General features: G+C 38.9%; 1 protein-coding gene across 8 annotated transcripts in view; it reads right to left on the minus strand.

The window, feature by feature from the left end:
* Positions 1–13,417, minus strand: part of MEF2C (myocyte enhancer factor 2C) — a 250,728-nt gene that overhangs the window by 215,379 nt on the left and 21,932 nt on the right. For all 8 annotated transcript variants that reach the window (XM_040421534.1, XM_040421533.1, XM_040421524.1 and 5 more), the window contains exon 2: positions 640–721. The gene's annotated coding sequence lies outside the window, so the exon portion shown is untranslated. The remainder of the gene's footprint in view (positions 1–639; positions 722–13,417) is intronic.

The raw sequence follows: 13,417 nt of genomic DNA on the forward strand, positions 1-13,417 counted from the left end.
GAGGTACCCCAGTCTCCAGTAGCCGTTCCCTAATAATGCGACCTTGATGAGCTGGCCTATTGTTGCCCATGAAGATAAAATTAGGTCTGTTTGGCAATGAAGGACAATAAAGGCCAGAGGTAGGGGGTAATAAGATGATGCCATAGACACAATACACCGCAATACAGAAGTATTACAGCATATTGTACAAGTAATTAAACAATTGAAGGTTTACATGTCCTAGGACGAAGTTAAAAAGTTGTAAAATAATGGTTTAAGGATTTTTTTTTTTCCCTCTAGCAACATGAATTTCCTGTAGAGGTTCAGGATGGGGATATGTGTGTGATCACTGGGGGTCCAACTGCTGGACCCCCAGTAATCACGAAAACAGAGGTGCTGGAAGTCCCTGTGAGAGTGGAGTGGTGATATGAAGGCATATACAACACATGTTAATTTTAGCAAAATTATAATACATTGTAATAAAAAGCTTAAGAGTTATTTAGACTGTGTAATGAATCATGGAAAACATAAAAAATGGAATTTCACATATGGTTTACTCACATGATGGGAATTACTTTATCAGTGCTTACCATAATACCCTATAACCCATGATTGACACAGTGTATATACATGGTAGACTACAAAAACTGACCAACTCACCATTCACACCTCGGTTTCCAAATTCAAGAGTTTAAAGCTTTGCAGTTGCATTGAAGTTACTTCACAGTTCCTTTTTCGGCACCTTCAAAATCAAACGGACATTTAGATTATTTTTCAATTTAAAATGTTCTATGAAATCTATCTATCGATCGATCTATCGATCCATCATCATCTAACTGATTCTATCTATTTATTGATCTATCACCACCATCTATATAATTCTATCAACTATTATCTATCTAAATCTATCTAACTATGATAAAGAAATTTGGATCAGCTCCATATAGGTATGGTGCACGCGATATGGGCTGGCAACACGGAGCAATGCAGAAAATATGTGGATAGATCCGGCACCCAAATAAAAACGAATTCCTTTATTAATTAAATATTAAAACCACTGTCGCTTATGCGTTTCGGGCATACAAGACCTTCCTCATAGCAGGCTATGAGGAGGGGCTAGTATGGAATTCGTTTTCATTTGGGTGTCGGATACATCCACGTTTTCTATCTATCTAAAACTATCTATCTGTCTATCTGCATGTCTGTTTGTCTGTCCATCTATCTAGCTATATGTATATATATATATATATATATATATATATTATATATATATATATATATAAAAAATGAAAAAAGGGCAGCACTCCACTGGATTAAAATAAAATAAACTTTATTTACCCATAGGCTACAGCGACGTTTCGGCTCATACACAGGAGCCTTCCTCAAGCTGTGTATGAGCCGAAACGTCGCTGTAGCCTATGGGTAAATAAAGTTTATTTTATTTTAATCCAGTGGAGTGCTGCCCTTTTTTCATTTTTTACATTTGTTGGATTGGCTTATATCCACATCTGGGCCTGTGCACCCTTTTTCTTCCAAGTTTCTTTGTGACGGTGCTGCCATCCCCCTTTTTCCTTTTTTATATATATATATATATATATATATATATATATATATATATACAGTACAGACCAAAAGTTTGGACACACCTTCTCATTCAAAGAGTTTTCTTTATTTTCATAACTATGAAAATTGTAGATTCACACTGAAGGCATCAAAACTATGGATTAACACATGTGGAATTATATACATAACAAACAATTGTGAAACAACTGAAAATATGTCATATTCTCTTGATGAGCTTCAAGAGGTAGTCCCCTGAAATGGTTTTCACTTCACAGGTTTGCCCTGACAGGTTTAATAAGTGGGATTTCTTGCCTTATAAATGGGGTTGGGAACATCAGTTGCGTTGAGGAGAAGTCAGGTGGATACACAGCTGATAGTCCTACTGAATAGACTGTTAGAATTTGTATTATGGCAAGAAAAAAGCAGCTAAGTAAAGAAAAACGAGTGGCCATCATTACTTTAAGAAATGAAGGTCAGTCAGTCAGCCGAAAAATTGGGAAAACGTTGAAAGTAAGGGCTATTTGACCATGAAGGAGAGTCATGGGGTGCTTCGCCAGATGACCTGGCCTCCACAGTCACCGGACCTGAACCCAATCGAGATTTGTTTGGGGTGAGCTGGACCGCAGAGTGAAGGCAAAAGGGCCAACAAGTGCTAAGCATCTCTGGGAACTCCTTCAAGACTGTTGGAAGACCATTTTAGGGGACTACCTCTTGAAGCTCATCAAGAGAATGCCAAGAGTGTGCAAAGCAGTAATCAAAACAAAAGGTGGCTACTTCGAAGAACCTAGAATATGACATATTTTCAGTTGTTTCACATTTGTTTGTTATGTATATAATTCCACATGTGTTAATTCATAGTTTTGATGCCTTCATAGTCATGAAAATAAAGAAAACTCTTTGAATGAGAAGGTGTGTCCAAACTTTTGGTCTATACTGTATATATATATCTAAATCTATCTATCTGTCTATCTGTATGTCTGTTTATCTATCTATCTATCTATCTATCTATCTATCTCTATCTATCTGTATGTCTGTTTTTCTAACTATGTATCTATCTATCTATCATCTATCTAAGCTCTCCTTTTACATATATATTATAATGAAGACTTATCCAACATTGTAAAGAGCTGTCGAGCATGTGCATAAACAAAGAATACAATTAGTAAAATAATGAAATTGGATTCGTTTTTAGTGGTATTTGAGCTGGTATGTACTAAGATCGCTGTTTTAAAGCCGTGGTGACTGTCAAACAGCAGGGATCTCCCAGGCAGCTGCTTTCTATATTGTCCCTGCATGACCCAGCCCTGTAACCACTAGAAAGCTGACGGATGGTTTTGAAGCTCAGCTATGAAAGCACAAAGTGCTACAATATCGTTCATGCCAGTGTGTGGCATCGCAGGGGTGATGGAAATAGGCCCAGCTGACAATCATCATTTTGAACATATGGTTTTCTTGATGCAAATGTTTTTTTTTTTCTATCAAAATCAATTATATGGTTTTTTTTAGATTGCTAATTGAAAAGAAAATTTATTTTTTTTAAATGTTTTTTTAAAGAGGGACAGACACCCCTCCTAATACTGTTTTAACAAATACTCACATACTCCATGAAATAACAACTCTGTAGGATCTTTTGTTATAACTCTACAGGTGAAACTCGAAAAATTAGAATATCGTGAAAAGTTCATTTATTTCAGTAATGCAACATAAAAGGTGAAACTAACATATGAGATAGACTCATTACATGCAAAGCGAGATATTTCAAGCCTTTATTTGTTATAATTTGGATGATTATAGTTTACAGGTTATGAAACCCCAAAGTCACAATTTTGAGGTACCCTTTGCTCAGGGGGTATGGATTCATTAGCTGACTAGAGTGTGACACTAGAATATTGAACCTTTTCACAATATTCTAATTTTAAGTTGCATTTCTGAAATAAATGAACTTTTGCACAATATTCAAATTGTTTCGAGTTTCACCTGTATTTTGTGCCATTCCTCCCATTTCTCAGTTATTGCTACTAGTAATTTATTGACCCCTTGGTGACATTTGTCAAACCTTTGCAGCATAATTGCATCAGGGGAGTATGGAGCAGGTTCAGGACCTGAGCTGAGCAATTGGAGTTATCTCTGATCCTGGTCACTGCCACCTTCCTGAAGTCACTGGGATCACAGATAACTCAAATTGTGGTAATTTAACCTTTTACATACTGAAGTTAATAGATACAACAGCATCTGAGTGGTTAATCGGAGAGGAATCCCTCTGACTTCTGATCGACCCCCCATAGAAAAATCACAGGGTGACATTTAGTTGCTATAGCAGCTTGGGGCCTTGTGAAGGCTGCAGCAGGGCTTAATAGGATGCCCGTGGAATCCCCATAGATGGCAAATTAAATATAAAAATAAATAATTAATATGAAATAAACATAACTGGTATAGCTGTGTCGGAAAATGCCCAAACTATGAAAATATAAGTATCTGTTCTGAGCAGTGAACACCAGAATGGGAGGAAAAAAAAAACATAAAACAGCAGAATCAACATTTTTGGGTTACCCTGCCCCTTTTCAAAATGAAATAAAAAGTAATCAAAAAGTCATATGTGCCCCAAAATGGTTCCAATAAAAACGACAGATCACCCCACAAACAACAATACCTCACACAGTTCCGCAGATTGAAATGTTTTAATAGTAAAGGATTAAAAAACTATAAAAATTTGGTATTGTTGTAATTACCTGCACAATATAGAGAACATGTCAGTTTCAGTACACAGTGAATGCTGTAAAACATAGCAATAGTAGAATGTTTTTCTGTTTTCCCACACATGAAGTGGTAAGTTAAATGGTTAAAAAAAAGCCACCTCATGGCTATGTGAAAAGAAAAGTAAAAAAGTTATTGCTCTTAGAAGGTGGGTGTTAGGCTGGTGACCAATGTTCATCATTGTCTGGGGCAGTCACTCCACTCTCCCTGCATGTATTTGGACTAGTGCTCAGTGAACGTCCTTTCAACGCTGCTTGGTGGGTATATAATGTCATGGGTACAAACAGGGGCATAGCTATAAGGGGTGCAGAGGTAGCAGTCACTACTGGGCCCAGGAGCCTGAGGGGCCCAAAGACCCTTGTGCAACATAAGAAGACACTAGCATTATAGAATGCATGCTGGTCAAGTTACACCTCTGGCTGGAGGGAAGGGGTTAGGTGAAAAATTTGACATGGTGGGGGTTGTTTAAATTTTTGTCTCAGGCAGCACAAAGGCTATGTGCTCCCCTGCCCCTGGCCACAAAGCACTGAGGGAAGGGGGCCCAAGCTGAACTTTTGCACCAGGGTCCATGAGCCTTTATCTACCCCCCTGGGTACAAGGGGTGATTTATTAGAGTGGTAAAAAGAGATCCAAGGGTGGCGGTATTTCTGACACTGTGGCTTACTATTGATGTGAGAGGTGAAAGTTGTCTATGCAGGTGCGTGAGGGATGACACTCTACAGTGGAGCAGCTCACCCCCAAAATGAACCAGGGGGTTACCAGATGTGTCACTAACAGTTCAGTGAACCCTACTGCATGTGGAGTTCTGAAGCAGACGGATGGTCACTGCACCTCTACTAGCAAAGTTGCATCAGCAGAAAAGGCTTTAATTTTGACTGTAGAACTGGAATTGGATCTCCTCTGCTTGGCAAAGGGTTGCCTTCTTCGATGAGTCACGTTTTCAGCTACATCAAACGGTTCCCTGTAGCTTTAGAAATTATGTGAAAGTTCTCTTTAACTACACTGTTAACTTTTCCGGTTTCTTTGCATTTTATTTCAGACCAAGACAGACCAAAAAGTTATATATCTAAGGGTCCTTTTACATGGATTGATGTCAAATCAGAACAAGAGCTGATAATCGATGTAATAAATTGATCGACGTTCATGTAAAGGGACTTTTACAGAGGCCAATGGGGACTGTATGGGGAATGAACCATCATTTATACGATCGCTCGATCCCATTATAGTTTGCATATTGTCGGCAGCATATGCCCTGTTTTACACGGGGAAATGTGCTGCCGACAATGATGATGATGATTCGTAGACTCACATAAAAGAAAGATCGATCAGTTGGCTGATCGCTGCCATGATCTGGAATGAGCATTCTCTGGAGTACTCTTTTGGTTAATTAATGACCTGAGTAACCACCTTAATCAATGTAGAGTAACTTATAGTCATGCATATATGTTCCTATTATTGTCAGACTTACAGTGTTTTTTTGGTATAAATCAAGAACAATTTTTACCAATATCTAATACAATAGTTGATAATCTGCTTTTAAAGCAAGCTAGTACTGCCAGCACCATTATAATACTGGCTGTGGACAAGGGTAAAAGGTTTGCCGATGGTAGCTTTAAACTAGAAAGAGGGCTCTTGAGAAAACATTCAAGATAGAAAAGATTAAATACAAAACTTTACAAAAAACTGAAGAAGAAGAAATGCCTGGGAACGAATCAGGAAGTCAAGAGAAATGCTTGGGAACGGGTTAGGAAAGGTCATGGCAGTGTCCTCATGTATAGATCTTGCCCGGAAGACAGGCATGGGAAATGTTGCATGAGACTAAGGAAAATGAAGTTCACCAATTTTATTAGTTTGAAACCAGTCATATTTCAGTATAAATGAAAAGCGATAGCATACCTCTCACAAAGTCTAAAGCTCCTCATAATATGTTAATGTAGTTTAACTGTCACTCATTTAAAGAATATATTTTTAGTAAGATCCTGACAGTGTAAAAGTAACCTTTGACAGTACCTTTCAACTCCTGGGTCATTTATTACATTACAGTGTTGAGGGTGTAGATCAAGTTTAAACCATGTAAGCTAATGATGCTGATATAGTTCCCCATGCACATCAACTCAGACATATGTGTTTTTCTTGTAACTTGCCACCAATACATCTAAAATAAGAGTTATGGATCATCACTGTACATTGTATACGCTTTGTGCTCGCTGAGTTCGGTGTTACATTATGGGTTCTACATTGTAGTACCTATTCACACTTCACAGGAAAGAGTCATATGTAAATGACCTTTTCTGTGGCTAAGCCCCATCAGTGTTAAGATATACCGTATTAAGGAAATGGCTGTTGGGAATGATGTCTCTTATCTGTAAGACTAAAGGATAGGATAGGCCATCAATGTTTGATGAACTGGTGTCCAACTGTTTGGAAACTTGCAGATCATTAGAATGAAGGTATCATAGAATTCATGGCAGCATCCTGGCTTCTTCATTGTTGATCCAGATAGGATGGTTACTTGCTCGACCCAAAAAGACCATTCCCCATCGCCGCCAAGCCATGCTCCTCCCAGTAATGGTGCTAGGCAAAAAAAGAAAGACGTGAAGATCTGAACGTGTTCTACAGTACGTGTTGTTCCAGAGTGTCTCTGTCACCCTCAGTCAGTCACAGAGTGACATGTTGGCCGGCTCTACTGACTGATAGTGATGAGTGGCATAGGCAATATTTGTTTTCGCGATATTTTGTAAATTTTTCGCATATTTGCAATAAATTTGCGAATTAGCGAATTCGTGAATTTGTGATCTCCAGTCATTTTCGCGATTGCGCAAATCGGCACTAATGATGCGCATATTTTTTGCGCAATACATGCAACTTCCCATTTTATCAGGTCTGAGTAGATATTACTGATTGGTGCACCAAGTATTGTTGTGACATCACAGCACTATGTCTGTAGCATGTATGTATGGACAGCATACAGCATAGTAATTCCTATCACACTACCTAACACCCTGCACTGGAAATCAGCTACACTATATCACTATCTAACCTACACTGACTATCTCCCACTAACTATCTGTATTATATATATGAGCTAACTAACTATCTAATGTAATTGGATAAGGAATAGTATCCAGATGAAAGCACAGAGAGCAGCAATGTCACTGCCCTCTCTCTCAGAACTGCAAAAAACTGCAGAAAATGTCTGCTGGGGAGGTTCTTATATAGTAAGGGGTAGGCAACTTTTCTATTGGTTGCTAGGGATGTTGCTAAGCTCTGACAAAGATATTGCAGCCTTCTCATTGGCCCACAAGCAAGAACTGAGGTTACTGATGAAAATAAAAAAATCTAGAATAATTGCGATTATGAATATATAGCCCTATATTCTACATCTTCGCGAGTTGTCGAAGTGTCGATATTCGCAATACAAATTTGCAATTAGAATATTAGCGATCAACACTACTGACTGATTGGAGAGTGAGAAAAAACCTCAGTTAAACAGTTTATGCTGCTGTCCGAGCGTGGAGCCAGGGTGCCAGGAAACCAGACTGTCTGGCCTAAAGCTGGACGTCTAGCCACCCTAATCCAGACACAGAGTTTTGTCGGTATGTCCAGCTATGTCTGAGCCCCATGCCATTAAATGACTTTCATACTGCTAATCGAAGACTTTCTAATGATAGCCTGTTCTTAACATAAACATATTTTCTGGGCTATTGACTGGGACAATGATTTAAGGGGTTTTCCAGGATTTAGATATTGATGATATATCCTCAGGAAGAAAATGATCAATATCAGATTCCTACTGATCAACTGTGTCGGGCAGCATACAATGCCATAGACAGTCCTGATCTGGAAGAGCAATCCAATTAGCTTGTGCATTTGACTAGTTAATCACCTGTATTGCTGAAGTGCATGCACCAATGGACTGTCTAGTAGTGCCTCTCTACAACAGTACATGCCTTATTACCTGTGTCACACGATTGAGGCTTTTATTATTATTGGAACCTGAAGAAGCTCCTGTTTTCTATATACACAAGGATTGAACTTCCAACAGCTATTTTGACTTATATGTAAGGACTTTGTTTTACTTGTATTAGTTGTCTGCTAATTTACCTTTAATTTTTACATCCTCTCAATTCTTTCTTATTCTGAGTTGACATCTAGGGGCTTTCGAACCAATTACTAGTTTTCCTACAGTTCTGGCTTCAAGATAAAATATATCAACTTACATTGGTCATCCTGGAATCAATTAATACTGAAACATGAGGGACCACTGTTACGGATTTATGTAAATTCAGTCACTATTACCAAGCTGGGTGATGACTGGTGTGCTATAGAACTGAGATACTGTATATGTAATGACTAGAATTTTTCTTCAAGGTCGTATGGTTTGTAGGTTTTTAGATCACTGTTTGGGTAGCTGTACCAGGATTTCCTACAAAGTTATGCTGTATATTTAATAACTGGGTCTTAGATTGTTACTCTATATGTTACCAAAATAGACACAGATCCAGACATCAGGTGATGGTGCTTGGTGTATTTTAATGTGTAATTTTAGCAACAGTCAGACCTTGATGAACAGATTCTACACCCACATCCAAATATCTTTATTCAATCTGATCATTCTTAGAATACCCCATCTCAGAGGGAGATAAAACTTTCCGGTTGACGATTTTCCTTTGACAGCTGCGGAAGATGGAAATAGAAAAGAATGTGGCTGCGTTCGTAGTATGCACAATATTGTCCCAATACTATTAAGAACAAATGGCCTAAGATTTTAGTGGGTAGATAAAGGACAGCCTGAAATTCCCAAGCATTTTCAAAAAGAAAAAAATAAATAAATATTCAGTACGGATATAGAAAGAAATTGTGTAATATGAAATCAAAGACAACCTGTCACACTGTACATGGGCAGCGAGGTACAGAGCTGGAGGAGCTGAGCAGTTTGATATGTGTAATTTAGTGTAAAAAGATACAATATAACTTATTTCATCAACATTTCTGCTCTTTCTATTGTTAGGAGTACAGTGGGTGGTTCTATCAGTGACTGATGGTTATCTATGTCTGCACATTCAATCAGTAGGACTGCCCATAGAAGGGGCAGGGGTCTAAAAGAATAAAATACAAGTCCTAATGAATCTTTTCTTATAAAACTATACAATAATCTGCCCAGTTGCTTCTGCTCTGGGACATGTTACCTTCAGAAATATTTATAATATGATAGAAAATTCAGTTCTGCTACAATGCACTGCTTGATCACAATAGCAAAAATAAAAATTAAATCCACACCTGGGCGAAAAGGGCCATGTAAACCCTAAAGCATATACATTTGATAAAATGCCCATTTTGTCCAAAAGTCTATAACTGTTATAATATTTCTTCAAAAAATGCCCTCTATTGATATATTGTCACATTTCAAATGTCAGCCTACCTAGCTATAAAGGAATACCTCAAATTTAATTCCAGCTAAAGATCTACCTTCTCAACTAAATATCAGGGAAGTTCAGGTTTCAGTTTGTTTTTGGAAAAACAATCTGAATTTTATCCATAGTATTCACCAAAGGGAATTGGTCCGGAACCACTTTCTAAATTCAGATGAAATAGTGAGTGCTGGCCCATATAAGAGTCACTCAAAGGATGTCCCAATGTCAGTGATGGTGTAGACAAAGCAGTCATAATTGAGTTGTGGTGGATCCAGGGTAAGTTCCCCAGTTGTATAACTAGAGAACCAAGATGTAGAGATCAAATTTACAATTTGACTGCAACTGTGGGATCCAGGAAGGCTAAGAAAGACTCTGCATTAGGGCTCATGCAAATTGCGGAACCGCAAAACATGGATATGGTCTGTGTGCATTCTTATTTGCAGAATGGAATGGGCCGCCCATAATAGAAATGCCTATTCTTGTCCGCAAAATGGACACGAATAGGACATGTTCTATTTTCTTTTTGCTGGGCCACGGAAAAGAGCAATGGATATCTGCATCTTTTGTGGCCCCATTAAAGTGAATGATTCCGCCTCAGAGCCGCAAAAAATGTGGCTCGGATGCGGACTCAAACAACTTTTGCGTGCATGAGCCCTTAACAAAGTGCATAAATATCCAGAAACCTTGAGGGCTCCATGAACCAGGCAGAACCTCAATGGTGGAGCATAAGATAGGCTAGAAGGAGTAGCTTCAGGTTCTTGAATTCAACCATTTCAAAAACATGTCTTCAACTCTTATCTCCAGATTTTACCACATCAGTAGTGAACTTGATAGACATGTTTGAGAGTGTATTCACATGTCACAGTCACAATGTGTCAAAATACCACAGTTTGAACTCAATGTATCGATACATCTTGGCTTGGCTTTATGTATATTTGTTATTATTTGAAAAGTGCCTCTGAGTATAAGTGATATACATGCATAAAAAAAGGGTTTTAGATCATACCAGCCAAAGCAGAGACATCAATTTTTAAAGTTAGTTGTTTTTCAGGTAAAAGTATCTGTCAGCCAGAACTTTTTACAGGGAAATGTAGTACAACATGGATGTCTAGAGTCTTAGGCTACTTTCACACTAGCGTTCGGGTGTCCGCTTGTGAGCTCCGTTTGAAGGGGCTCACAAGCGGCCCCGAACGCATCCGTACAGCCCCAATGCATTCTGTGTGGATGCGGATCCGCTCAGAATGCATCAGTCTGGCACCGTTTGTCCTCCGCTCCGCTCAGCAGGCGGACCCCTGAACGCTGCTTGCAGCATTCGGGTGTCCGCCTGGCTGTGCGGAGGCAAACGGATCCGTCCAGACTTACAATGTAAGTCAATGGGGACGGATCCGTTTGAAGTTGACACAATATGGTGCAATTTCAAACGGATCCGTCCCCCATTGACTTTCAATGTAAAGTCAAAACGGATCCGTTTGCATTATCATGAACAAAAAAAATTATTATTTTTTGTTCATGGTAATGCAAACGGATCCGTTCTGAACGGATCTAAGCGTTTGCATTATAGGAGCGGATCCGTCTGTGCAGATACCAGACGGACCCGCTCTGAACGCAAGTGTGAAAGTAGCCTTACAGAGTGACTCTCTACCCTAACTCATGGTGGGGGGAATCCCAAGCAGGAGACCCCATCTATGTCAGTCATATGTCTGAATAAGGCATTTAATCATGGGTTGTCTTCACGAGACACCTCCTTTAAAGGGAACCTGTCATCAACGTTATGCTGACCTCTCTGAGGGCAGCATAAAATAGTGACAGAAATGCTGATTTCAGCGGTGTGTCACTCATGAGCTAAACGTAAGTGGTTGCCGAGAACCAACATCATAATTATTGCAGCCCAGGCCTTGAAAAGAGTCAAATCTACCTGAGAAGAGTCATGGATATCCATAATCTCCTGCTCTCCTCGCCCATCTGCTGATGATTGGCAGTTCTCTCCTAGAGAGAAAGGGAGAAAACTAGGTAGAAGCCTGCCAGTCATCAGCAGGTGGGAGAGGAGAGCAGGAATTCCTGAATAACCAGGACTCTTCTCAGGTGGCTGTGACTCTTTTCCAGGCCTAGTCTGCAATGATTGTGATGTTGGTTCTCGGCGACCACTTACTTTTAACTTTTAAATGACAGACCGCTGAAATCAACTTACCTACTCTCTACTTTATGCTCCTGTTAGTATGGGCTGCATAAAGTTGATGACAGGTTCCCTTTAAGTTATTAACTTGTAGGTCCACATGTAGCATTTTTGTTGCATATCCACCTGGGTTTTTAATAACTTTTTTATATGGACATTTGTATATCTGGCTTTTGTTTTTCATTCACCCCCCCTCTTTTTTAACCTAAAGGGGTTTTCCTGTTTTACCTGACAGATCCTGCATTGCCACTGTATACCTGGCTGCAGCAGTGACATTATATAGACAACACATGACCACTGCAGCCAATCACTGGGCCCTTCGGTGCACCGCTGAGCAAAATGGCTTGAAGCAGCAGTGATGTGTTGTCAATGTGACATCACCGTTGCAGCGGGGTAAACAGACACTGATCAAGGAGAACTGGGTGTCGGTGCGGGATCTGTCAGATAGGTAACAATCTATTCTTTAGTGCATGTGGATGGCATGTGTTGTCAGGACATCACAAACATTCATTATGACATCACAGAGATTCATGATGACATAAGCAGCCACATGCATATAAGCAGGTTTTAACACCCAACATAGGTACAGGTTAAACATAAGGGTCATATCATTAGTATTGTATAACTTTTAATATAGTTTTGCATATTTGCTATGTATCAGTGTTTATTTGCTGTGTATCAATGTTTCAGTATTTAATATTTCATGTTGTTTTACCATCTAATATAAATTTTATTTTGTTTATACAATACTTACCATTACTCTTGGAAGCATTTATAACAACTGTGGGAAAAAGTAATGAGCTGTGTTTTTTTTCATTTGTCAATATTTTATATAATTCTGGAGTTATCTTTTGACTATACATAAAAAAAGCCTAATGTGATAATGTATTTGTACCAATTTCGCACAGCTGGTACCTCTAGGTTATTAGCTTTGTCTAAAGGCAAGGACAGATGGTAGAGTTGTCAATTGTTTTTGCAGCTGAGTTATGCTGTGTTGGATACCCACACGAACACGCTGAGTCATTGCAATAACTAGCTTTTCTTAGTGATTTTAAAATTGTTCTTAGATCAGAATTTTTATTTTTTTCAAAGTGCCTGTGGATTTATTTTTATTCAGTTCTAGCATTAGCAAATGTGGCAATCTAGGTCTTCAGACAGTTTAACATTGGTGCATAGGCAGCCATTGTACAGCATGTATGAATACTCCACAGCAGAGTATGTTATTATCAGCATCACTTTTAAAAAAATTGCAAGAAAAAAATTTATGCACCCCCCAAAAAAAATAAAAAATAAAGAAAATCTAGAAAAATCTGCCTCAATTGCTGTCAGTATTGTTCATTGCTGATTTATAGAGGACCCCTAATCTCTCCTGACATGTCTGTTTTAGTACATACTTGCATTGCCCATGTGATAAAAAGCATGCATAATTAGGCCTCTTGCACTCGACCCTATGCCCTCAGAGATATACAGTCCGTGAGCGGGCCATATATCCCGGAGCGGCATTGATCGTGCGCACGGGAGCGCACAGCATCAT

The sequence above is a fragment of the Bufo bufo genome, chromosome 2, assembly GCF_905171765.1.
Source record: "Bufo bufo chromosome 2, aBufBuf1.1, whole genome shotgun sequence".
Classification (NCBI taxonomy): Eukaryota; Metazoa; Chordata; class Amphibia; order Anura; family Bufonidae; genus Bufo; species Bufo bufo.